At 35.2% G+C, this 26,960-nt stretch overlaps 1 pseudogene; it reads right to left on the reverse strand.

Moving 5' to 3' along the window:
- LOC115419774 (metabotropic glutamate receptor 7-like) overlaps positions 1-26,960 on the reverse strand; it is a 598,752-nt pseudogene that overhangs the window by 140,679 nt on the left and 431,113 nt on the right.

Consider the following 26,960-nt stretch of genomic DNA (forward strand, 5'->3'; position numbering starts at 1 on the left):
AATGGACATCTATCCCAGAAGATGTGACGCCCCAATAAGGACAACACCTGTTTTTTTTTTTATGAGAAACACACATATATGTCAACATCTGTGTGTGTTTTACTGTCAACATGTGTAAATATGCATTCCAGGAAAATGTGCACAAATGTTTATGAAAATGATGGATGTAAGTATGTCAGCAGGTTTACGGGATATGATCTGATGCATCATGAGAATATATGCGAATGATCTGACGTGGACTGAAACAGGACAACACCCAAACTAACTCAACCCTCTGATCATGATGGGAGAACACTGGGACTCACTGACCCACTTCTTAATCGTTGTATTTTAAGTTGTGATACTGCCCTGTCTGTGCTCGTTGACGTCTTTTGTTTCGTATGTCTTTACTTTTTTTGTTTTACTGTCTGTTTGTTAAAAAATGTAAAATCTGTTAAAAAATAAAGTATAAAAAAAATAAATAGATAAAAATAAATAAATAAATAAAATAAAAGGAAGTGGATTCTGCGTGTCTCGGGCATCACACAAAATCCAGAAAAAGCTGACTGCTGTAGTTTGTCGTACTTATGTATTTTCGGTCGAGGAACAGACTAGCGGAAATGACAAGTTGATCGGACCAATATTTTGGGAGATATTAGTAAATTTGGAATCCAATAGCCTCCCAACGGCCAATCACGTTGCTCTGCCCAGAATCATAGAATCATCACTGAAGTGGGAGCAAGGTTCTAATAGTTTAGGATTTTTCATTATAGTTTAGTTTTATTTAGTTTGGACTTTTTTTCTCTAATTCAGTTTGTTTTAATTAGTTTTTAGAGCAGGTTTGCTAGTTTTTATTAATTTTCGCTATTTTCTGAATGCTTGGTTTTGGTTTAGTTTTAGTTTCTTTATATCTTTTCTCTTCTTCTCTGTCGTCGTATTCAAATAAATCCCAGACAGGACTCTGCTGCTTTCTCCCAACTTTAGTCTCCATGTTTCCAGGTAGAGTGGGGACCAGAAGACGACTGGAAACCACAAGTGAACACAAGTGACGGATCAGTAAATATCATATGATGCCAGCAGCTAAAATTACATGAGGGAAATAAATCACTTTCATATCAAGCCGACATCGACAAAGATGAAAACGAAAGGAATTTTATCTATAATTTTTATCCGTTTTAGTTAGTTTTATAAGCACACAATACAGTTTCAGCTAGTTATGGTTTTTTCTTTTAATTATAGTTTTTATTTATTTCAGTTAACGAAAATGTTTTTACAATTCTAGTTTTCATCATTTCGTTAACGATAATAACCTTGTACAGAGTAAGAGCGTGTACAAGGGTTAAAAGAAGTATAATATGGTTAAATAATGACATAATAAAAGTATCGATCCACAAATTCACATATCCACTTATTCCACTTAACGGTCAAAACACAGAATTCGAAATCTCTCTGACGGGACATTTTAAAGACAATTTGACAGATTAGTGTTGCTAAATGACCCACATTCTTTACTTTTAAATTCATTTTTGCTTTACTTGGACCATAAGGGATTATCCAAAACAAGCAGCTACACTGTAAATAAATCTGTAATTGAACCGAATTTTCAAAGTTTATTTTACAGACTTCTCCTGTATTTGCAAGATATAGGACAACATTGTAACATGGGTAGAAGATTGACTGGAAGTTAGCGATATGTGGAGTATGAGCACAAGATGTGCTTTTAATGCAATAAGCAGGAAAATGGATCTCAGAGTAATCGCAACAGGATAGTCACTGCTCTGCCTATGGCTCTTATTCAGGGTGCAACTTTACAAATTACTAAAATACAAAAAAAAAATTAACAAAAAGGCCAATAAACATTGCCATACGCATATTAAGTCAAAACTAATACTAACACAACAACCCCGCTGAATTCTTGCACATAAAAATAACACATTTACAACAAAATACCCACTACCCATAATGCACTGCGGCAAACATGCCACAATATCAATGAAATGACAAAAACAGGCTGTGATTTTACATGTCAAATGGAAAATAACACGAAAAAACTGTTACTGTGAATAACCATAAAATTTCCATTTTTTAAAAGACATTTTTTCTTTTTTCACAGAAAAATACAGTTAAAATACATTTGCAAATGTATCATAATTTCACAAATATTTATTTTCTATTTTTGAGATTAAACTGTTAATTTAAAGTTTAATACTGTAAAAAAAAAAAAAAAAATTAATAAAACAAGATAAAATTACTGACAATTAACCGTTAAAGTATTTGTTCTGTAAATTTAACAAGACTTGCTTGTTAATTGACAAATATCTTGTGTAATTACAGGAGGTTTCACAACAAAAATGTTGAATAAATGTATTTTTGTGAATGTATAACATGTATAAGCACTGATAAACTGTCCAAATACAGTTTTTATCAGTGGATTGGACAACTGAGTCTCATTGAAAATTATGTATATATATATTTATAGGTAATTTGATTGTTTTAATACATGAAAATATTCTTTATTAAACATTCAAAAGTAAAAAAAAAAAAAAAAAAAAAAAAGCAAAATCTCATGTAAAGTTAGGGCAAAAAACTGTATTTTTATGAGATGGTTATTTTCCGATATTTTACAGTATTTTTTCTTCACCCCTGCTGCTGGAATAATACCATATTTTTACTGTTTTGTTTTGTTTTTTTTTACAGTGTACTTTATATTGAAATAAATATTGGAATGGCAATCAATTAAAGTTCCCTCTCGGACAGGACATTACCATGTTTTGACCCATAAATACAAATAACAAAAGGCTTCGTAAATGCTTTTTCAGGGAACATGGTGCCTCATGCCCAGAGCATGCTGGGAATGGCTCCAACTCCCGCATTGACCATGAACAGGATAAGCGCTCCGCAGAACGGATGGACGGATAGATAATGATAAATGAAACTGGTATAAGTAAGTTGGCAATCAGTTCAATTCCCTCATTCACTTTGCGTTTGTAATCTAGCCCACGCTCCGTCACAGTCGTCCATCTGACTCCATTGTGCCGGGCGGGATGGAACAGTCTAATAAATTTGTAGACCTCTCGCATTATCAGAAAATCTCTCTGTCCCGACCAATTAGGAATCCCCTCTCAGATTGTAAGGATAGACAAAGCTGCTCTAAATTGGTTTGATAATCCTCCAGTGTGTCCCAGCCTGAGTCTTCGAAAAAAGTCCGAGCAAATGTAATCACACTGGTCTGTATATTTCAGTGGGATTGAAGAGATGAAATCAGGTTCTTTAAGTGCCATCCGATCGCATTAATTGTAACGCTTTCCTTCAAACCTACGGCTCATGTAATTAGTGAAGTGTTTGAGAAAAGAGACGCTCATTAAAGTTTCTTTATTGGCTGGGATTCATTTTCATATTCAAAGGTATATGTTGGGCCTGACTGACTAGGAGTGTGTACAAACTAGGTACAACGATACAAATCACAAAACCAGGATCACGATACGATATATCCAAATTTTTGTCTTTGTTTTAGTGCAAAAAAACCCCAAACATTAAATTATGAAAATACTTACTTTTATAAACTATCCAAACAAAAAAGATGTGAATAACCTGAAAAAAACTGAAATTTCTTAAGAAAAATAAGCACAAGTCAATAAGTCTGTTTTATTTGTTTATCTGTTTTGTGCATTTATCTGATTTTTTTTGTTTGTTTGTTTGTTTTTCTTATGCTTATCCTCTTTATGTAAAGCACTTTCAACTGTCTTGTACACGAAATGTGCTATATAAATAAACCTGCCTTGCCTTGCAATTTTAACAATATTCTGCCTCAACTTATCATTCCTACATGTGCATTATGGGTCAGATCTACACAGACACTAAACACTGAGGAACAGGCAGAAAACTGTTAAAATTGTGCTTCATTTTCTTTAGATATTTCAGGTTGTTCACATTTGTTCAGGTTATTCACATTTTATTGTTACAGGATAGTTTGTAAATGTAAATATTTTCATAATTTAATGTTATTTTTTACACTAAAACAGACAAATATTTGAAGTTGTCATTATTTATAGACATAGTGTAATATTATTTTCACATCAAACCGAGAAAAAAATATGGAGTCATTCTTTTTTGTCGGTTCTTCTGCTGTTATTATTTGACTGTAGATCAGATTGGTCTGGATGTGGAACCTGAACTAAAATGAGTTCCACAGCCTGGACTGTGGAATTTTTACACTTTGCAAATTCACCCCATGGGCCACATGTTTGAGACTCCTGCCTTAGATTGTTGCCAAGGGGGGCCACACTAAATATTAGAGTCTTTGTAGATCTGACCCATAATGCACATGTAGAAATGATAAGTTGAGGCAGAATATTGTTAAAATTGCAAGACAAGGCAGGTTTATTTATATAGCACATTTCATGTACAAGACAGTTCAAAGTGTTGTACATAAAACATTAAAAGCATTACAGCATGGAAGCAATAAAAAGTATAGGCATGAGAAAAACAAACAAATAAGAACAAAAAAAATCAGATAAACAGATAAAACAGACTTATTGACTTGCACTTATTTTTCTTAAGAAATTTCAGTTTTTTTCAGGTTATTCACATCTTTTTTGTTTGGATAGTTTATAAAAGTATTTTCATAATTTAATGGTTTGGAGGTTTTTTTGCACTAAAACAAAGACAAAAATTTGGAGTTGTCATTATTTATAGGTTATTCTGTTATTATTTTACTGCTCTGACCCACTTTACATCAAGTTGGGCTGAATGTGGCCCCTGAGAGAAAAGGAGTTTGAGAGCCCTGACCTAAGGAAACTCTAAGGAAACTCTCTGGAATGAGCTTCTGAGAGCATGGAATGACACTGGGGTTGAAACTCTCAGAAAATACATTGACACAATACCAGAAAGATGAGCTGCTGTGATTGTTGCCAAGGGGGTCCACACTAAATATTAGAGTAAAATTAAAAAAAAAAAAAAACAGGACTGGACTAATACATTTGTAGGTGAAATATTCTCAGTACCTTTGCCTTTACCTTGTGCAGTGGCAAAAAAGTGAAATTCAGGCTCTGGGAAAAAAAAATAAAGCACCAGTTTCTTAAGATTTGACAAGTGTTCTAATATTTTTGCACACCACTGTATTTATTTAAAAATGTGTCTGAAAAAACTGTTGCATTATGCAGTTTCCAATCAACACAACTGTTTAACCCTGTCATGCACAGTGGTCCCTCCAGTGGACCGCTGTTCTCCAGCTGTTCTCTGGTACATTCATGGGTTTTGTTGTTTTAGTTCTGTATCAGCCAACACAGTGGACGCTTATGCATCATCCCATACACCACAGGTGTCAAACATGTGGCCCAGGGGCCAAATCTGACCCTCCAAAGGGTCCAATCTGGCCCACGGGATGAATTTGTGAAACACAAAAATTATACTTAAGATATTAATCAATGGTGTCAAAATCATTTTAATTCAGGTTCCACATACAGACACATACAGACCAATTAGATTTCAACTGGGTCAGAACCAGTAAAATATTATCAGAATAACCTATAAATAATGACAACCCCACATTTTTTCTTTGTTTTTTTGGTGTAAAAAAAAAAAAAGTAAAATTACATGAAAATGTTTACATTACCAAACTATACTTTTACAAAAAATGTGAATAACCTGAACAAATATGAACAAATGGAAATGTCTTAAGAAAAGTAAATTTAATTTCACCAATATTCTGCCTGTTACTAAACGTTTTGTGTGATTGTAACGCACATGTGTAAATGATAAACTGAGAAACGGAGGAATAATATTGTTAAAATTACACTTGTTTTTCTTAAGTCAATTGAAATTATGTTTATGTTTATGTTTACGCATTTGGCAGACGCTTCTTTCCAAAGCGACTTACAGGGGAAAACCAAATTGTTCATGTTATTCAGATTTTTAAGGAAACTTTGCAAATGTAATCCTGATTATAATAGAATTCTACTTTTTTCACTGTTATTATTTTACTGGTTGGGCCCACTGCAGATCAGATTGGGCTGAATGTGGAACTGAACTAAAATGAGTTTGACAGCCCTGATCTAATGTGTCCCAAATTGATATAGTTTTTATAGATACTATATTCAATGCAAAGGATAATAGTTTAACAGCACAGGTGTCAAACATACGGCCCCCGGGCCAAAACTGGCCCACCAAAGTGTCCAATCTGGCCCTTGGGATGAATTTGTAAAATGCAAAAATTACACTGACGATTATTAATGTAAAAAAACCAAAACTTTCACTTTCCGGGCTCTCAGGAAGGATATGAAGGTTGGAATAGTTCTTAGTCTGATTTATTTCTGCATATGCGCTCCCCTCGTCCACACAAACATCTATCTGTTACTGAAATGATGAACATCTTTCAAATCCGTCACTCAGTATTACCAAACCATCTTTACTAATTGCCTACATTTCGTCCTTATTGATATCGGCTCCTTTTTGCTGTTACCACTTTATCTCCATGTCAGTCGTTTGTCATTAAATATTGATCGGAAACACCCTCCTATGACATTAAAAAGGACACTTACATTGAGCTGGAGCGTCTCAGTCCACTGTCCAATCATCCTGTAGCCTGGTCCGCTGATGTTATTCCACTGGTACTGAAACAGGTCGTAGCGTCCTGGGGCGTCACCGTTTCGGTTGAACGTCACCGAAGTGCCAGCGCTTCCTGTGGAAGAAGGGAAATAACCAGTGGATAAGTCAACCAGTCATTAGTCAGTTACTGAATAAGTGAAGTTAATGCATCAATCAACAGAACGACAGCCTGGAAGTAGTGAGTGGTTAGTGAGGGATGTTTTTTTGTTTTAATTTTATTTTGTTAAATTCTACATTTACATAAACATGTACTTCGACGTAAAGAACCACACTAATACAATACAAAAAAACAAATTACACAACAAACCAACAAACCTATTAAACAAAAGAAAACAAGGCAAACTCATCCAAAAAAACAAAAAAGAAAAATAAATAAATAAATAAATAAATAATGTTCACAATTACCGGTATAATGATAAACAACGGTAAAATTCTCGACGGTTAGTATTACCGTTTAAATTCTAATTATCATGATAACCGTGTTTGATTACCACACTTTGAAAGCAAAAGAGAGAGAGAGAGAGAGAGAGAGAGAGAGAGAGACCCAGTCCAAGCACACAGAGAGAGAGACTATCTATCTATCTATCTATCTATCTATCTATCTATCTATCTATCTATCTATCTATCTATCTATCTATCTAAATAACCATCTAAAATAACCATCTCATAAAAATACAGTAATTTTCCATCATTAAAATACAGTTTTCTGCTCTAACTTTACATGAGATTTTGCATATTTTTTTGTACTTTTTAATGTTTAATAAAGAATATTTACATGTATTAAAACAATCAAATTACCTATATATATATATATATATATATATATATATATATATATATATATATATATATATATATATATATATATATATATATAATTTTCAATGAGACTCAGTTGTCCAATCCACTGATAAAAACTGTATTTGGACAGTTTATCAGTGCTTATACATGTTATACATTCACAAAAATACCTTTATTCAACATTTTTGTTGTGAAACCTCCTGTAATTACACAAGATATTTGTCAATTAACAAACAAGTCTGGTTCAACTGACAGAACAAATACTTCTTTCACGGTTAATTGTCAGTAATTTGATCTCATTTTATTATTATTTTTACAGTATTAAACTTTAAATTAACAGTTTAATCTCATGAATAGAAAAGAAATATTTGAGGAATTATGATACATTTGCAAATGTATTTTAACTGTATTTTTCTGTGAAAAAAGAAAAGCATTTCTTTTAAAAAATGGAAATTTTATGGTTATTCACAGTTACAGTTTTTTCATGTTATTTTACATTTGACATGTAAAATCACAGTCTGTTTTTGTCATTTCATTGATATTTTCCTGTATCTTAAAAATACAGGAAAAATCTGTAAAATAAACAGTGAAATTTCTGTTAAATTACAGATTTTTTTTTTTTTTTTACAGTGTTCGCAAGTGTCTTTTAGTGTATATATACTAACCTTAATGTCAACCTGGCTACTAACCCACTGTTGTGTTCTGGTCTGTTTGTTTTTTGTCTTCGTGTGCTGTATGTAAAGCTGCTGAATACTGGAATTTCCCTCGGGATCAATAAAGTATCTATCTATCTATCTATCTATGAAAAAAAAACTAAAACAACTCAAACTTGATATGGAAAATGGTCAAACAATGGCCATACGGTGCCATCTTTAGTGCATGTTTGATATTCTTTTCATTTTCTGCCAACAGAGAGTACATTGTGCCTATTATTTTATTTGTTTTTTTGTTTTTTTTTAAATACAACTTGGTTAAATTATTCCAGTGTTTGTATAAGTGCTTGTATAAGAGCATTTTGAGCACATTTCAACAATACTGTGATAATAATGATAACTGTGATAATTTTGGTCACAATAACCATGATATGAAATTTTCATATGGTTACATCCCTACATTAAGGAATATGACCTGCTTTTTTCATGAAGTATATAAACAATAGTTAGCTTCTATTCTTATAGACCACATTGAAACTAGAAATTCAGGTTCTCAGGAAAATCGCTGCTTATCAATTAATCGTTACTCGATCGGTAAGGTCAACCAACTAATGATCAGTAGATTAATCGACAAGGTTCTAGTAGTTTTGGATTTTTCATTATAGTTTAATTTTATTTAGTTTTGACTTTTTTTTCCCTCTAATTCAGTTCATTTTAATTAGTTTTTAGAGCAGGTTTGCTAGTTTTTAGTAGTTTTCATTATTTTCTAAATGCTTAGTTTTATTTATTTATTTATTTTTGTTTTTTTATTTATCTTTTATCTTCATCGCTGTCGTATTCAAATAAATCCCAGACAGGACTCTGCTGCTTTCTCCCAACTTTAGTCTCCATGTTTCCAGGTAGAGTGGGGACCAGAAGACGACTGGAAACCACAAGTGACAGACCGGTAAATATTAGGGATGTCCGACAATATCGGCCCACCGATATTATCAGCCCGATATTGGCATAAAAATGTAATATTGGTGAATATCGTTATCGGTTTTTTTCCCTATCATTAAAACCGATAAAATAATGCCTTGATTTCACCGGCATTTACCGACGTGTGAATGAAACATTGTTTGTAGCTGAAAGAAATGTGCAGTTTTCAAAATTGTACAGTAGAGTTGCCACACTGTAATAGACTCATGGAGGGAGGGAGAGAAAATAAATAAATATGGCATTTTTTCCACAACTTCAGCTGAAGTATGTATTCTTTGCACAGACAGTGTTTACATTTTGAAAGCCTCGTTGCATTTGAGAATGCATCCAATGGGGCATCACAATAAAATCAGGCATGATGTTAAGACTTCTGGGTGAAATGACAAAGCTGTTCAGACTGAGTAAATGGGTTTAAATAACTTCACTGCTGAAAATGGTAATTGTTTGGTTTCTTTAAATTTCTTTATATGTTTACATATTTTTGTCTAATTTTATTAATAATAGTAATGTTTATATTATGGTTAAACAAGTCTGGCAATTTATATTTATGAGCAGGCGGGGTTGCCTGAGGTTATATATGGCGGCTGTGGCCCATCCTAATCAATCTGTTCATTGATCTGTTCACCATCGGCAGGAGCACACAGCCCACTGGTATGTGACAAACTCTATCAGCTAATGTAGACTGCTAACGGTGTTTAATCATTAATAGATGCTTGTGTATGTTATCTTCTGTCATGCTAAGTTAGCGTTACTTTACAGTGGAAGGATGTTCATGTTTGTTTAACTATGAGTTGCGGGAATGCGGAAGTTCGGCTGTGGCGTGGGTGCTAATTATCAATGCTAGCCGTATCTTACGTTACCTTAAATATTCTTTAAGTTAATGATGCTGGCGACCGCCATAGTAAACGCCGTAGTAAGTAACAACGTTTAATTCTTAATCTGTAACAATGTTGCGCTGCAACGCATGTTGGGTTTGTTTACGTTGTGGTCGGCATGTGTAGTTATTAGCCCATGGGCTCCCATTCATAAAAAGGGCTACGGTGGCGTTGGTATGCGCTTTGCGCATGCTCCAAGGACACTAAGCCTTCTGGGTAATGTAGTTTCCAGGTTAATACAGTCACTGTAGGTAGTCTAATGTGTTTTGTCTTTTAAGTCTGTTTGTCATGTGAGAGATGACTTTGTTTGCTTGTTGTTGTGTTTTATGTGTGAAGAGTACATTATAATTATGAATTTCTATGTGTTTGTCTCTAGTTAAAGGTTTATGACCTGTGATATATCCTGTGACATCAATCCAATACTGACAAAGACAAAATCAATGGGAATTTTATCCATAATTTTTATCCGTTTTAGTTAGTTTTGTAAGCACACAATACAATTTTGGTTAGTTATAATTTTTTTCCTTTTAATTATAGTTTTTATTTATTTCAGTTAACAAAAATGTTTTTACAATTCTAGTTTTCGTCATTTCGTTAGTTTTCGTTTACGATAATAACCTTGTTAATCGATAATTTGCATCCCTACATTCTACAAATGAAGTAGAGGTAGACGTGCTTGAATAACAGCCAAACATCCAGCCTGCAGCATGGCAAACAGCAGATAGACCTGATTTACACCTCAGCTTCTGGCAGTCCCACTGAGGTTTTGTGGCACATGTGGCAGCTGAACAGCGTCCTCTCTCAGACGGGCTTGTCTGTCTGACCTCCCCGTCCTCTCTACTTGTGTGTTGTGTCTGCTCCCTGAACTGTCGGCCGTTATTATTCGCCTGTTCTCTTGTACAACTGCAGCGCTCCGAGGCCCCCTCAAAGACATGGTGTTTATTTACTTTGGCTCATCTCTGCTTTGGTGTGGGCCAGGAGTTTCTTTCAAGTCTGTATTTAATTTAGAGTGAAAGGAAGCGAGAAAGATAGAGGGAAAAGGAAAAAGGAAAATAGAAACGTGGTGAGAAAGGAGAGAAGTAAAAAGGCTGACAGAACGAGGAGAGGGGGATGAGATAGTGTTGCACTTTCTCTATAAATTTGAAATGCGCTGGGAAAAGAATAAGAGAGATATCCTCGGGTCAAAAATGTCTGTTTTGCATGAAACTCCACAGGTTATTACTGTTCTTTATTAATATTTTTTCAATCACTCTGGAGTGTGAAGCCTGACATTCACACTGTTACTGCTACATTAACTCTACCGCCGTCTTTCCTTCCTAAATATTTCACTGAGCTTTCCATTTATTGCTGTGGATAACATCACTGTCTGCATTTATTTTTTGCTTTTTTTTTTTTTTCTTCATAACAGTCATAGTATAGTCAAGAATATTTGTAGGATTGAAGGACTGATGTCGCAGCAGGACCTTGAAAAACTTGTCCATGCATTTATCTTTAGTGGAGTTGACTACTGTAACAGTATCTTTTCTGGTCTGCATAAAAAGTCAATCAGACAACTGCAGCTGATCCAGTCCTCACTAAGACCAAGCGCCTCACGTACAAAGACCTGCGTGGATTTCATACTGAAACCTGGTGTACGTCCAAATCCAGAAAAGTCCGTACGCACAAAAAAATCCAGATGAACAAAACTGTGCATACGTCCGAATCCAAGCACACTTCCTTTGTATATCCCAATCAGCGTGGAATTGAGCGCATATGTTGGAGTAGCTGACTCCTCCCTCTCCACGCCCACATTTAAATATGCAAATCAGCATGAACAGGGTCTGCAGGTGGGATTCCCTCTGCGATTCCCCTCTCTGTGTGATCAGTTGATGACGTCAAGGTGGACGCGAAGCAGAGGCCGAGTAAAAGTAAAAAGTATGTCATATTAAAAGTACTCTTAAAAGTACAATTTATGTAAAAAGTTACTTAAGTAAATGTAACGGAGTAAATGTAATGCGTTACTACCCACCTCTGTCGAGGGGTCATACAATAGTCTGATCACAGCCAAACTAGACAAAGGTTCATGTGTAATCATGTCAGGATATCAGAGGAAATCAAAGACTTGGACTTGTGTTTAATTACTCCATTTATTATTTCCCAAAAGACAATGAGACACAAAAAGGTGAGACACACTCCCAGCCTGTCACAGACTGTGGGATTTCTCCAGTCCAACAGACGCCTGCTGACGTCCGTCCTCACCCGTACTCATCGGAGTCACAAGAGGACATCGTGAGGGCGATCGGCGGCGTCAGTGAGCGACTGGACCGACTTCTAAATGTTCCCACAGACATTAATACGACATCAAATGCATTTATCAACAAGTGAATTCTGTGTCCTTGTCTGTTCATGTGGTTGAAACCACATCCTGTTCGGATGGCAGGATTGGCACCGATGGGTCCAGGGTCTGGTTCTGGTTCTGGTGGTGGATGTGCTGCTCTGACAGTAGGATGACGTGTTGGTGTGTTCATTGTTCATCTGTGTATCTCTGATGTGCACATCAATCGGAGGAATGCCCTTTGTCACATTATTAACAGTTTCCCAGTATCACCTCTAAGTGTCGCCAGTGGTTCCACAGCACTAGAAACGTGTGAACACCAGCTATGAAGTCACCATGGAGCACCGCACATTTCCACGGTCATTTCACTCTTTGTACATCTGAGTGTGAGCGTGGAAAAGGGCGTTTTTGTGCATACGCAACCTTTGTACATGAGGCCCCAAGAGAGTGGACCACATCAGTCCAGTTCTGAGGTCTCTACACTGGCTCCCTGTCTCAGAGAACAGACTTTAACATTCTCTTGCTAGCATATAAAGCACTGAATGGTTTAGGCCCATGAACCATCCAGACCACTCAGGTGGTCTGGTGCAGGTCTGCTCTGTGTTCCAAAAGTCAGAACTAAACATGGAGAATCAGCGTTCAGTTTCTATGCTCCGTATATCTGGAACAAACTACCAGAAAATATCAAGTCTGCTGAGAGTCTGAGTTCTTTTAAGTCCAGGTTATAGACTCACCTGTTCACTGCTGCCTTTGACTAAAAGGATTTGGACTTTTTACATTTTATATTCTCCTTCAAAACTCTGCACTGCAACTCTTTAACATGTGTGTGTTTTTTATATTTTTGGATTTTATGTGTTGTTTTCAGTGTTGGGAATAACGGCATTAAAAATAACGTCGTTACTCACGCCGTTATTATTTTCCAGTAACAGGTAATCTAATTAATTACTATTTGAAATGTTACAACGCCGTTACTGTTACCGACAGTAAAATGCGGTGCATTACTTTGCACTGATATCAGCTGTTATCCATCCTGGTTCGCTCAGCCAGGCACAAGAGGTGTGACGATCGAGGACGAGTCGAGTCTTTTGAACGGCTCTTTTAAGTGATAAGAAACGATTCGTTGTGAGCCGTCCTTCTATTCAAATCCCCCACACTGCCTTCATGCTTCACCTGTGTGTCCATGAGTCTGAGTTTTCCACGCTGCCTTCACCTCAACAACTAATGACATCTGCGAGTTTGAGTTGTCCCAGCACACCCCATGCACTTGAACAGAGCTACGTGTGCAGCTAATTTAGGGGAGGAGTTATCAGTGAGTCCAACTGACTGGACTGAAGACATTTACCGCTGGTTTAGAGAGGAGCCACTGAAAAAAGAGATGTGGGATTAACTGGAGGAGCATCTGCTTCTATAAATGCAGATATGCACTTATGTGGTGGAAAAGCCGGGCCCTGGTGGACCCCAGCCGGGCCCTGGTGGACCCTAGTTTTACTGAAGTCATGGTATAGAAGCTCTGTTTAGTGGGAGCATCGGTTCCATCTGAATACTCTGTAAGACAGAACTAGTATTATCAGACAGAAGTCGTCTCAAGACGCAAACGTTTGATCACTTGTCTTCCTTAACTAAAATATGCCAAAGGATAAGAAAGAAATGTAGTAGAACCCACAAAGGATGACACTGCTTCATTATTTCAGGGATGTCTTTAATTATGTTCACACTCCAGTAAATATAAAGTTAAAAAATGCAGTACCTGTCTGTTCTACTCTATGCAACTGACTGTGAAACACGCTCAAAAATCAGTTTTCCTTGACATATCTCAAGGTTTTTCAAAAAAGTAATTACTTTCCTTGGTAACTAATTACATTTATGAAGGAGTAATTCTGTCACTAATTCAATTACTTTTTTTGGGAAAGTAGCTAGTAACTATAATTACTTTTTTTTTTAAGTAATTTGCTGAACACTGGTTGTTTTGTTACTGCTGTTTTTAATCACCTTTTACATGTTTCTTTTATAATGTTTTAAATGTTTCTTTTTCTCTGTTGTTGTATTTCGATGTCCTGTGTGAAGCACCTTGAACTGCCTTGTTGCGGAAATGTGCGATACAAATAAACGTACCTTGCCTTTCCTAAAGTGAAAGTAAAAGAAGTCTTTTTAAAAAAACAATCAAAGTATTTGACCAAACTAAAGACAGACCAACTGAGCCCACCTCAGCTAATTCAACTGGTCTGTATGCATGAGGCATTATATTTGCCCATAAAGTGGGTGAGAGCATGCATGCATATGTTATTGCATGCATTTTTACACCTCAGTGCTCGCGTGGTCGGTGAGATTACTGCAACACTATAGTTTTGTAATGCATTATCATTCTCAACAGAGTGAAGGCGTGCGGCATTATGTGGGCAAACTTCCATCTCCGAAGAATGAAATGTCTGTGTGAGTACGGCACAAAAGGGTCGACCCCATTCAGCGAGAAAATGTCTAAACAATGGGTTTGATATTAAGCTCATGACTCGGAGATAGCTGAGTGCACACAAATAGCTACTGCGATTTTTAAATCAGCAATGAGAGTCAAAGGCTTAGGTCTAGGATTCAAGAAACATTTTGGATTCTGTCTTATGCTAGCCAAGCTTTAACAAACATGACATTTCAAATGAAATCACCTTTGGCAACAGTTCAAGAAGAAACGCGAAAGGAGCAAACGAGTAGCGAGAAAACGTGAAATATTACTCGATCTAGTTCCCTGCAGCAAAACGCATCCAATATTCAAATCCTCAAATCTGATCTCTCCTATCCGAGACCGCAGATAGAAAGCAATCATCTTCCAAGGAGGGGAGCACTTATCTGGGATCATAGTTGTACATAAATCTAAATAGCAAACGAGTCCATGTCAGCAATTCCATTCCATCTAATTCCAATGTGTTTCCATTAGTGTGTTTTCAAATTAAACAGTGAGTGATGCTTCTGGAGAAAGTAAATGTGATGGTTTGTGTAAGCTTTATAAGGTATCAATGTGCAGGGTAATCGCAAACAAGAGGAAAGTGTCCATTTAAATTGCGGCGCAAACGTGTAACATGCATGAAAGGGAAACAGAGCTGTCATGTATGTAATCCTACCATGTTAGTTAATGGATAATATTATGGCTAAAATTTACTTAGGGGGTCAAATGAGTGGCCATTTTTGTCAAAAAAACAAAAACAACAACTTGTAAGAAATGCATAGAACTGTGTGTAAATAATGCTAATCCATTTGTGCACAGACTACTGATATTATTTGACAGTGGAAGCTCTATTTTCAGAAATATTGGATTTGGAATAGCACGTGTATGTGAAAACTTTTACTGGTGGACGGACGTGACATTACCCATGATGCTCTGGTCAGTACCAGTACTTTATTAGTAATAAACTTATATACTTACTATTGCTAATTCTCCTCTTATTCATAAATGTTCGTATTGTGGATCTAAAACAATCCCAGCTGACACAAAAACACTAAATGTGTCAGTGGACGGATGTGACATGGTTGTTGTGGATCCCATCATACTGATGCTCTGCAGCCATGTCACCGTTTACACTAATGATCCCTGTGCAAAAACTAGGATCAGAATTATTTATTGTATAGTTTATCATCAGACTAAAGAGTAAATAACAATATAGAATTGTTATTTCTTTATAAAAATGCTTATTATTGTAAAACTGTTGATGTAAACAGTGCTGTGTGCCATTCTTCATGTATGTATTAGTGTTAACATAAGCAGGATGGATCAGCACCATACTCCAGATTGAACCTGTAAAAATAAAACGTGATGTGTAGGATAGAATCTGGTAAGAAAAACTGGGGAATCTAAAAGAATAGAATATTTGTTTTTCAGGTAAATTCAGTTCAAATATAACTTGGCCATTTGTGACATGACAATATAGCATTAATTGTGATAAAATTGGACATTTTTGAGCTGAAAACATAGTTCATATGAGCATCAACATGTTGAATAGAACTGAAATCCTGTCCATTTGCAGAACTTGCATTTACCAACACAAAGTTCCTTTGGGGATTCACTTAGATTGATTTCTTATGCACAAAGACAGAAATAAGACCTCTAAGCAAATTTTAGTCAATTAGCTTTTGTGGAAGTTTTTAATCTTGCTCTCGACTCTTCTTTTTTGCTAATTTCAGTACAGAGTTGAAAAAGTGATTATAGTTTGAACAAAAAAATGAAAAAAGAAAAAGTTCCCAACTCTCTTATCCTTTTTCAGTGTAAATATATATTTTAAGTAAAAAAGACAGGACTTAGGAGAAACACTGATTCGTTGATGTCTTCACCACATAATGTACAGTGTCTTACATATTGTATGGACAACATCATGAATGCTTTCATCCAGTCTCTGCAGTAAACTACACTTACAACCAGGATAAAAAATAGATTCTCTGTTTGGAAAGTATCTTAAAAAATGCCTACGGTGCTTTATCTGTTGTCTGTTTGGTTTTCGGTAGCACAATTAGTCATTCCTGCCATGACCAGACGACTGTTTTAGATCAATACTTAGGTTAATAGCTACCACAGGCAACATCCACCTCTGGATATGAAGTGGAGTTTGTTTCTCAGTCAATATTTGGCTCATGTTTGTTACTTAAGGGATGATGAAAACATAAATACATGAAGAAAGTTCTTTAGCAAAAGTTTGTATTCATTCATCTCTAACGGTAATACCTGTGTTTTATTCTAATTGAACCAAAATTACATTTCCACACATTCGCATCTCAGAAATATTATGATGTCTTACACAGACCAACAAATCCATAGCTAGCCTAAGCTACATCATTCTATGGCCGTTTCTTAACATTTGTTCTCGTCTGTTCTTCCGTTCTCATGTTCTTGTGAAACGTCACCAGTCGCGGCCCAAGTACTGTTCCAACTGCAAGTTCGCATAAACCAAGAACACATGGAATACCCAGGTGTTGTTCTTGTCAGCTAGCTTAAACCAAGGATGCACTGGTTGGTGACTTGTGTAGACTTGGCTGGAAAATAATTCCCAAGATGCAGTTCGTGCCGGCTCGACCGTATTAAAGTATTAAACTTTAAATTAGCAGTTTAATCTCATAAACAGAGAAGAAATATTTGTGAAATTGCGATACATTTGCAAATATATTTTAACTGTATTTTTATGTGAAAATAGAAAGAAATTCTTTTAAAAAATGGAAACTTTATGGTTAGTCACAGTTACAGTTTTTTCATGTTATTTTCCATTTGACATGTAAAATCAGTCTGTTTTTGTCATTTCATTGGTATTTTCCTGTATCTTAAAAATACAGGAAAAATCTGTAAAATAAACAGTGAAAATTCTGTTAAATTACAGCTTTTTTTTGTCAGTGTAGATATGTATGGATTTGTGATATGTATATAGTTCTTCCGTTCCTTACGTGACCCTGTGCTTGAACGTGTCTTGTATGTCACGGATATTCTTTTTTTGAAAGACGTTTTTAAGATCCAAGAACATAAACAAACCATCAAACCAGGGTCTTCCACATTACAGTCCAAAACGTTACCTAATCTCCACTGTCTTTAGCTCTGACCTATTTGCTCTCTGACTGCCTTGGTACTTTTTGGGATGTAACAAGTCACCAATTTAGACATGATATAATGAGGGCACTGATTGGCTCTGTGGTCATAGACAGACCCATATTTTTTTGCCTCAGTACTGTGTCAGAAGCCACTTCAAAAAAAAAAAAAAAAAAAAAAAAACCTTACATGCCTGTCTTGGTCATGACTAACATGGACACAGGTGAAAACTAACAGCAGAACAGGACATGAAGCGTATTCCAGTCCACAGGTTTCCATGTCCATGTCTCCCAACAAGGATGTTATCCTTAAATAACAGTGTCATCACATTGACCTTACTCTTTACTGACCATTAAACAGCAGAATATGACGACCTAAGGTTGACCGCTGTAGGCTCAAATGAAGTCATGCAAAAATGATTCCTGGCTGACACCACCACCAGCTCTGCTTAAAGTGCTACAATGCCTTGGGCTGAGCTCTGGTCCGTGAGTTATTATCAAGACTGTGATATACAGTGAGTGAACGCTTCATCTGACACTTTCAGTTTGAATTATCACTTTGCAGACTTTGCTAATTATCCGCTAAAATCTCCCAACATAAGCAGATTTTCAAAGTTTTACCTAATGCAGAAAATTGTAAAGTATGTGTGGTTCTGTGGTTCTCTGTTTCGAGGCTTCTTCAGCCCTCCGCCTTAGCCCTTCCCCTCCGACTAATTAAGACTCGTGACAACACTACCCCTTCACATGTATGCACAAAACTGAGGGGGAGGGGCCAAGGGGTGAATTGGGATTTGGCCTTAGTACAAACATTTACCCCAAACGTATCATATTTGATCCATGAGTTTTAAAGCCCTCTACATGATCAGTGGGATATTTTTTTCTCGAAAAACCTGATGTATACAATTAGATACATGCAATACACAGATAATCCACCAGGGGGAGGAGTTCGTTCACCAGAGGCCTTTCCAGTGACGCTACAAGACTGACATTAATGAGGAAGGAGGAAGAACTGGGACATTTTTGAAAAGGAATTACCAATTTGTTTGACATGTTTGTTCAAAAATAATATTTGAGCATTGAAACCTGATGTATCAAACATGATACAAAATTGAAACTTATACATGGAAATTGATATTTGAAAAAATGTTTGTTCAGAAGGACCAATAAAGGCTCTGGTTTCAAAGAAGTGGAATTTTTTGTCAGTGATTTAATAGTTGAGGCTTTACAGGGTTAATGATCTAAGTCACATGTCGAATGATCTTGAAAAAAGACTTATTTTTTGGGGACACTGCATTATGGTTTGTGCCTTTGTAATTTTAATCCATATTGATTGTGATGCACATTTGCATTAAGATAGGCTGCATTTCTGCTGATAAAACAGTATCAGATTCGACAGCCGGCTTTTCGACCTATCCTTAATGTCGCATTCGGGTTATTTGACCCTTGTGATTAAAAAAAAAACTACCAGTGTTCAACATTTACATGATAAGTAAATTAACCCTTTCATGCGTGAATTATGAGAACCTTAATCAAGATTTTTTTCCTGAGTGTTTTTATTCCTTTTTAGGTATGAAAAAAACCAATATGATTAAATTTGTTTAAGGAACCTATTTTTCATGGAGTTACAAAAATGTCCACTCAGAACACCATGCGCTTAACCCTGTAAAGTCTGAACCATTAAATCGCTGACAGAAAATTCCAATTCTTTGAAACTGGAGCCTTTACTGGTCCTTCTGAGCAACCCCCCCCCCAAAAAACTTTCCATGTATGAGTTTCAATCTTGTATCATATTTGGTACATCAGGTCTCAGTGCTCAAATATTATTTTTGAACAAACAAAAACATAACACAAACATGTCTAACAAATTGGTAATTCCTTTTCTAAATGGTCCCAGTTCTTCCTCATTAATGACAGTCTTGTAGTGTCACTGGAAAGGCCTCTGGTGAATGAACTCCTCCCCCTGGTGGATTATCTGTGTATTGCATGTATCTAATTGTATACATCAGGTTTTTCAAGAAAAAAAATATCCCACTGATCATGTAGAGGGCTTCAAAACTCTTGTATCAAATATGATACGTTTGGTATTACAGACTTATTTGACACTACTGATTTGATCTAAAGCAGGGCTGTCAAACTCATTTTTAGTTCAGTTCCACATTAAGCCAAATTTGATCTGCAGTGGGCCGGACCAGTGAAATAATAACAGAATAATATAGAAATAATGTCAACTCCAAACTTTTCTCGATGTTGTTGAGTGAAAAAAGTAAAATTACATGATGAAAATGTTTACATCTACCAACTATCCTTTAAAACAATGTGAGTAACATGAACAAACTGAAATGTATTAAAAAAACTAAGTGCAATTTTAACTATATTCTTCTTCAGTTTATCATTTACACATGTTCATTATAACGTACAGATGACAGTGGATCTACAAATACATAAAACATTTAATAAGAGGCAGAATATTGGTAAACTTACTCTTCAGACATTTCAAAATGTTCATATTTGTTCAGGTTATTCGCATTTTTGTGAAATGACAGTTTGTTTTAGTGTAAATAGTTCTTCCTCCTTCCTCATTAATGACAGTCTTGTAGTGTCACTGGAAAGGCCTCTGGTGAATGAACTCCTCCCCCTGGTGGATTATCTGTGTATTGCATGTATCTAATTGAATACATCAGGTTTTTCAAGAAAAAAAAATATCACACTGACCATGTAGAGGGCTTCAAAACTCATGATACGTTTGGCGTTATAGGGTTAATTTTCAAAGCAAAGAAACATGTATTTACTGATATACTGTGTAAAAACTATGAAATAAAAGCATTTTTAATGCTGCTAATCTTATGTTCTCTCACATTTTATCATACTCTAATACTAGTTATTACTCACTTCATGGAGATAATCTGCAAAAAAAACCCACACTTTTATTTTAAAAAAAAAAACAACAACAACTGCTAATTACAGTCTAATAACAATTAGCAATTTTTTTTACACTCAAACATGTTAGTGCAGATCAGGTTTATCTAGAACAACAAAGTGACAGTAATGGTGTGGATTCCAGTGTATGTGATGATGCATGAGCGTCCACTGTGTTGGCTGATATGGAACTAAAACAATAAAACCCATGAATATTCAAGCGAACACCTTTGAACAGCTGTCCACTGTAGTGACCACTATGTATGAAAGGGTTAAATCCAAGTAAATACATGATTTTCATTTTAAAAGCACCAAATACAGAGGATAGTATTACAATAAATGGTGATAAATCATTTAAGAAACGTGAAATCTAGAGAAAAATTTATTTTGGGAACGGCCACAAACGTAACACTGGGTCTTTTAGGGTTAAGCCTCATATTTAGTCTAGATTCTATTTATTTACCATACATATGTATGCTTTTGTGATATGTATACATTTTTTCTTTCGTTCCTTACGTGACCCTATGCTTGAATGTGTCTTGTATGTCACGGATATTCTTTTTTTGAAAGACGTTTTCCAGATCCAAGAACATAAACAAACCCAAAACTCTCCACTTTTATGCTAATACATCCCTCTATAGACACACACAGACTGTTGATACCTACTTTGTCAGTTTTATCCTTTTCAAAGTCTGCCTAGTAAAAACAATATCTTCCTGTGAAATAATGTTCAAATAATTCTATATCTGCATTCGAGCATGAGAACGTCAGACGGCAAAGCGCTCTCACCAGCCTAAAGTAGCTCCGTCTTCTGTTATTGAGCGTTTCAAAAGAGGAGTGGGGTAATAAAATCCTTCAGGCAGTTTATGTTCCAAAACTGTGTACTAAATGGAAAAGGAAGTTTAGACGCTGGAAATTTTAACACCTGGCAAAGTAAGTCACTGACTTAATGACTGACTAAAATGAGGGCAGACAGTTTGTGCTATGAGCCAATGAAAGTCTTAATTATTGCCTCTTTAAGAGCAGGAGCGTATTTCTTTTCATTTTTACAGCACATGCTAACTGATAAACTTTCAGAGGTAGAATTTAGAGTTTCTTCGATACTTCACTGATTCTGTTTTACCTCCATGGACATAATAAACTGAGGATAAGTTTGATTAAAGCACATCTGAACACTTACTCTACTTCAACCTTTGGTGTGCTGCCACTTTCTGGTACACCATAAAAAAAAAAAAAATCCGTAATTTAACAGAATTTTCACTGTTTATTTTACAGATTTTTCCTGTATCTTTAAGATAATTAAATTACATGAAATTACAAAAATAGACTGTGATTTTACATGTCAAATGTACAATAACAGGAAAAAACTGTAACTGTGAATAACCATAAAATTTCCATATTTTAAAAGAATTTTTTTTTTTCACAGAAAAATACAGTTAAAATACACTTGCAAATGTATCGTAATTTCACAAATATTTATTTTTCTATTTATGAGATTCAACTGTTAATTTAAAGTGTATTACTGTAAATAAAAAAATAAAAAAATAAAACAATATAAAATTACTGACAATTAACCACAAAAGAAGTGTTTGTTCTGTAAGTTTAACCAGACTTGTTTGTTAACTGACAAATATCTTGTGTAATTACAGGAGGTTTCACAACAAAAATGTTGAATAAATGTATTTTTGTGAATGTATAACATGTATAAGCACTGATAAACTGTCCAAATACAGTTTTTATCAGCGGATTGGACAACTGAGTCTCATTGAAAATGATATATTTATAGGTAATTTGATTGTTTTAATACATGTAAATATTCTTTATTAAACATTAAAAAGTCAAAAAATATGCAAAATCTCATGTAAAGTTAGGGCAAAAAACTGTATTTTAATTATGGAAAATTACCGTATTTTTATGAGATGGTTATTTTCCGTTATTTTCCAGTATTTTTTCAGCACCCCTGCTGCCGAAATATTACTGTTTTTTAATATTTTCTTTTTTTTTTTTTTTTACAGTGCAGATAAACATAACCACAGTGCTTCAGTTTCAGACTCACAGTTTGTCTTGTATGGATTGGGGCTGTCTCTGTCAACTCACCATATATTTTTTATTAGTAAGTTTTCAGGCGACCCCATGTGGGGTCCCGACCCCAAGGTTGAAAAACACAGTTTTAGACATTCCATGTTTTCTTTTCTGTCTGTTTTCGTCACATGATACACACAGGAGTTAGGACTTGATTGCATAACCACTGTTTTTGATGATTTTTGATGGTCTGAGAATTGACCCCGAGGTTGAAAAACACTGGGTTAAACCTTTATAGTTCACTCATTGAAATACTCTGAAATTCAATATTTCAACTGTCTTGTATTATTGGACATCATCTGTCTCTATCATCAGTCTCCCTCCTTTTGCCATAAAACGTCTGAGCAGCACTTGCTAAAAAGCAAACACATGCAATAAAACCAGTGTTATAAGGTCATATAAGGTCGTCGTCACCATGGGAGACTGTTCACTGGCTGAATTAATTCACTTCATATCTCGATAATCCACTGCATTGGCATCTTTGGCAGAATGTCAGGACTTTTTTTCTGAGCACTCTAATGATACTTTTAGGCCAAATTTGAATATTGTATCCCCCAAAGACCTAAACAGCTGCTCCATCTACTGATCTAAAATGTTTAATCACTTCTGATCCACTAATTCTATGAATACACGGAAATAATTCGGGTACAATGCCGTTTTTTCAGATTTTCAGTGACCCACTTGGACGTTCAGAGGCTCCGCACTGAACATGGAAACAGTCATTTTCTGCAACATTGATTCACCAATAAAACCCAAGTACTTTGACAAATGGCCGTGCTTGTTTTTATGTTCAGCGTTAATGACATATTTTACTGAAAATGTCACCTTTTCTTCAGTTTTCTCTGTTTTTGATACAATAACCTTCAAATTTACTCTGAGCTTTAATGAACATCTACATCACAGGTGTCAAACATGTGGCCTGGGGGCCAAATCTGGCCCGCAAAAGGGTCCAGTCTGGCCTGTTGGATGAATCTGTAAAATGCAAAAATTACACTAAGATATTAACAATCCTTTTAGTTCAGGTTCCACATTCAGACCAATTCAATCTCCAGTGGGCAGGACCAGTCAAATACTATCAGAATAACATAAATAATGACAACTCCAAATGTTTCTCTTTGTAAATGTAAATATTTTCATGTATTTACACTAAAACAAAGAATAATTCTGCAAAAAATGTGAATAACCTGAAATGTCTTAAGAGAAGTAAGTACAATTTTAACAATATTCTGCATCTTATTCAATGTTTTGTGTGTTTGTAGATCCACTGTGATCTGTAAGTTATAATGTACATGTGTAAATGATAAACTGAGGCTGAATATTGTTAAAATGACACTTATTTTTTCAGTTTGTTCATGTTATTCACATCTTTTGAAAGGATAGTTTGTAGATGCAAACCTTTTCATGATGTAAATGGACTTTTTTTGCTCTAAAACACAGAGAAAAGTTTGGAGTTGACATTATTTATATATTATTATGTTATTATTTTACTGGTTTAGCCCACTGCAGATCAAATTTAGCTGAATCTGGCCCGTGAACTAAAAGGAGTTTGACACCCCTGATCTACATCACAGGTGTTAAACATGTGGCCCGGGGACCAAATCCAGCCCACCGAAGGGTCCAATGTGGCCCATAGATGAATTTGTAAAATGCAAAACTTACACTGAAGATATGAACAATCAAAAGTATAAAAATCATTTTGATTCAGGTTCTATACATACACTTATGAACCAGTTAGATCTCAATTGGGTCAGACCAGAAAAATACTGTCATAATAAGCTATAAATAATGACAACTGCAGATTTTATCTTTGTTCTAGTGTAAAAAAAAAAAAGAAAAGCATCATTACATGAAAATGTTTACATTAACAAACTATGCTTTTACAAAAAATGTGAATAACCTGAACAAATATGAACAAGGTGAAATGTCTTGAGAAAAGTAAATGCAATTTTTTCAATATTATGTGTATTTGTAATTATAATATAAGCTGTAATGCACATGTGTAAATGATAAACTGATAAACTGAGGCAGAATATTGTTAAAAACTGCACTTGCTTTTCTTAAGACATTTCAAGTTGTTCACGTTATTCAGATTTTTAAGGAAACAATGTAGATATAAACAATATCATAATGTAATTTTGCTTTTTTCACTGCTATTATTTGACTGGTCCAGCCCACTGGAGATCATATTGGGGTGAATGTGGAACTGAACTGAAATGAGTTTGAGACCCCTGATCTACAGGATCAATGAATTAAATATATGAAAATATCTGATTTTAACTGAAAAAATGGACCATCATTTTATAACAAATGGTTCTAAATCACTTGGGAAAGGTTAAATGTGCAGAAAAATTAATTCAGAAGTCACCAAAGAAGCAGTTCAAGATCTATAAGCGTTAAAATGGAAATATTACATTTTGCTTCTTTAATAAAATAATCCCTTTGTCATTTCTGATTACTATATTTCATGAACCATTTGATGACATAAATTATTCACTAAAATAATGTGCTCTGTGATACCAGTAGCTTCATGGTCATTGTACTGCACGAGCAACAATCAAGTCTTATCTGAAGTCTACCACAACCTTAAGACCCTCATCGCCCCCTTCATTATAAAACCTGTCAGACAGTCATGTACATGGAGGTGTTGGCTGACATCCTGGTCTGACTGAACTACTTTTCCATTTAACCCTGTAAAGCCTGAACCATTAAATCACTGACAGAAAATTCCACTTCTTTGAAACTGGAGCCTTTATTGGTCCTTCTGAACCAAGGTTATTATCATTAATGAAAACTAATGAAATGACAAAAACTAGAATTGTAAAAAAAAAAAATTAACTGAAATAAATAAAAACTACAATTACAAGAAAAAAATGATAACTAACTGAAACTGTATTGTGTGTTTACAAAACTAACTAAAACGGATAAAAATTACAGATAAAATTCCCTTCATTTTTGTCTTTGTCAATGTCGGATTGATACAAAATCGATTTATTTCCCTCAAGCAATTTTAGCTGCTGGCACCGTACGACACTTGACGGTCCGTCACTTGTGTTCACTTGTGGTTTCCAGTCGTCTTCTGGTCCCCACTCTACCTGGAAACATGGAGACTAAAGCTGGGAGAAAGCAGCAGAATCCTGTCTGGGATTTATTTGAATACGACGACAGAGAAGAAGAGAAAAGATATTAAAAAAAAACTAAACTAAAACTAAGTATTTAGAAAATAACAAAAACTAATAAAAACTAGCAAACCTGCTTTAAAAACTAATTAAAACTAAGCGAATTAGAGAAAACAAGAAAAGCACTCAGAGAGCGCAGACCTCTGCCAAGACAGATCTGCCCCACCTCTGATCACCACCAAAATTTATTAATTTCTTCCTTGTGCCAGTATCAACATTTCCTGAAAATTTCATGAAAATCCGTCCTTAACTTTTTGGATGCACGCACACAAACACATAAAGCGAAGCAATCACAATACCTCCTGGCAGAGATAAAAAGTCAAAACTAACTAAAACTAAAATATAATGAAAAATCCAAAACTATTCCAACCTTGTTCTGAACAACCTCAAAAATGATTTTTGTCAAACATCAATTTCTATGTATGAGTTTCAATTCTGTATCATATTTGATACATCGGGTCTCAGTGCTCAAATATTATTATTTTTGAACAAACAAAAACATACTATAACACAAACATGTCTAACAAATTGTTAATTCCTTTTCTAAATGGTCCCAGTTCTTCCTCCTTCCTCATTAATGACAGTCTTGTAGTGTCACTGGAAAGGCCTCTGGTGAATGAACTCCACCCCCTGGTCGATTATTCAGATTCAGGTTCAGATTCAGATTCAGACTACTTGATTAATCCCCGAAGGGCAATTCAGTTCACAGTCCAAACAATTGGGGACAAACAAACAAATGCAAAACATTCATTGCAGCATGTGACAGCCACATACACATTCACCTGTCAGTACTCATAAAACCACAACCGGGCAATAAGTTCAACAGTGAAATGAAATGAAATGACTGAGATGCTAAAAAAGAATAAAAACACTATAAATAGCAAATCAAATCGCCTTCAGTCACTACTATGTAAGAAGGATTGAAAGCTGATACATAGGTCAGGGGCCGTATGGTTGTCAAAGAACCAGTAATTTAAGGTTAATTTAGAAGATCAAAAAAAAAAAAAAAAGGGATAGATTAGTGTCTTGA

Source organism: Sphaeramia orbicularis, chromosome 5 (genome assembly GCF_902148855.1).
Source record: "Sphaeramia orbicularis chromosome 5, fSphaOr1.1, whole genome shotgun sequence".
Lineage (NCBI taxonomy): Eukaryota > Metazoa > Chordata > Actinopteri > Kurtiformes > Apogonidae > Sphaeramia > Sphaeramia orbicularis.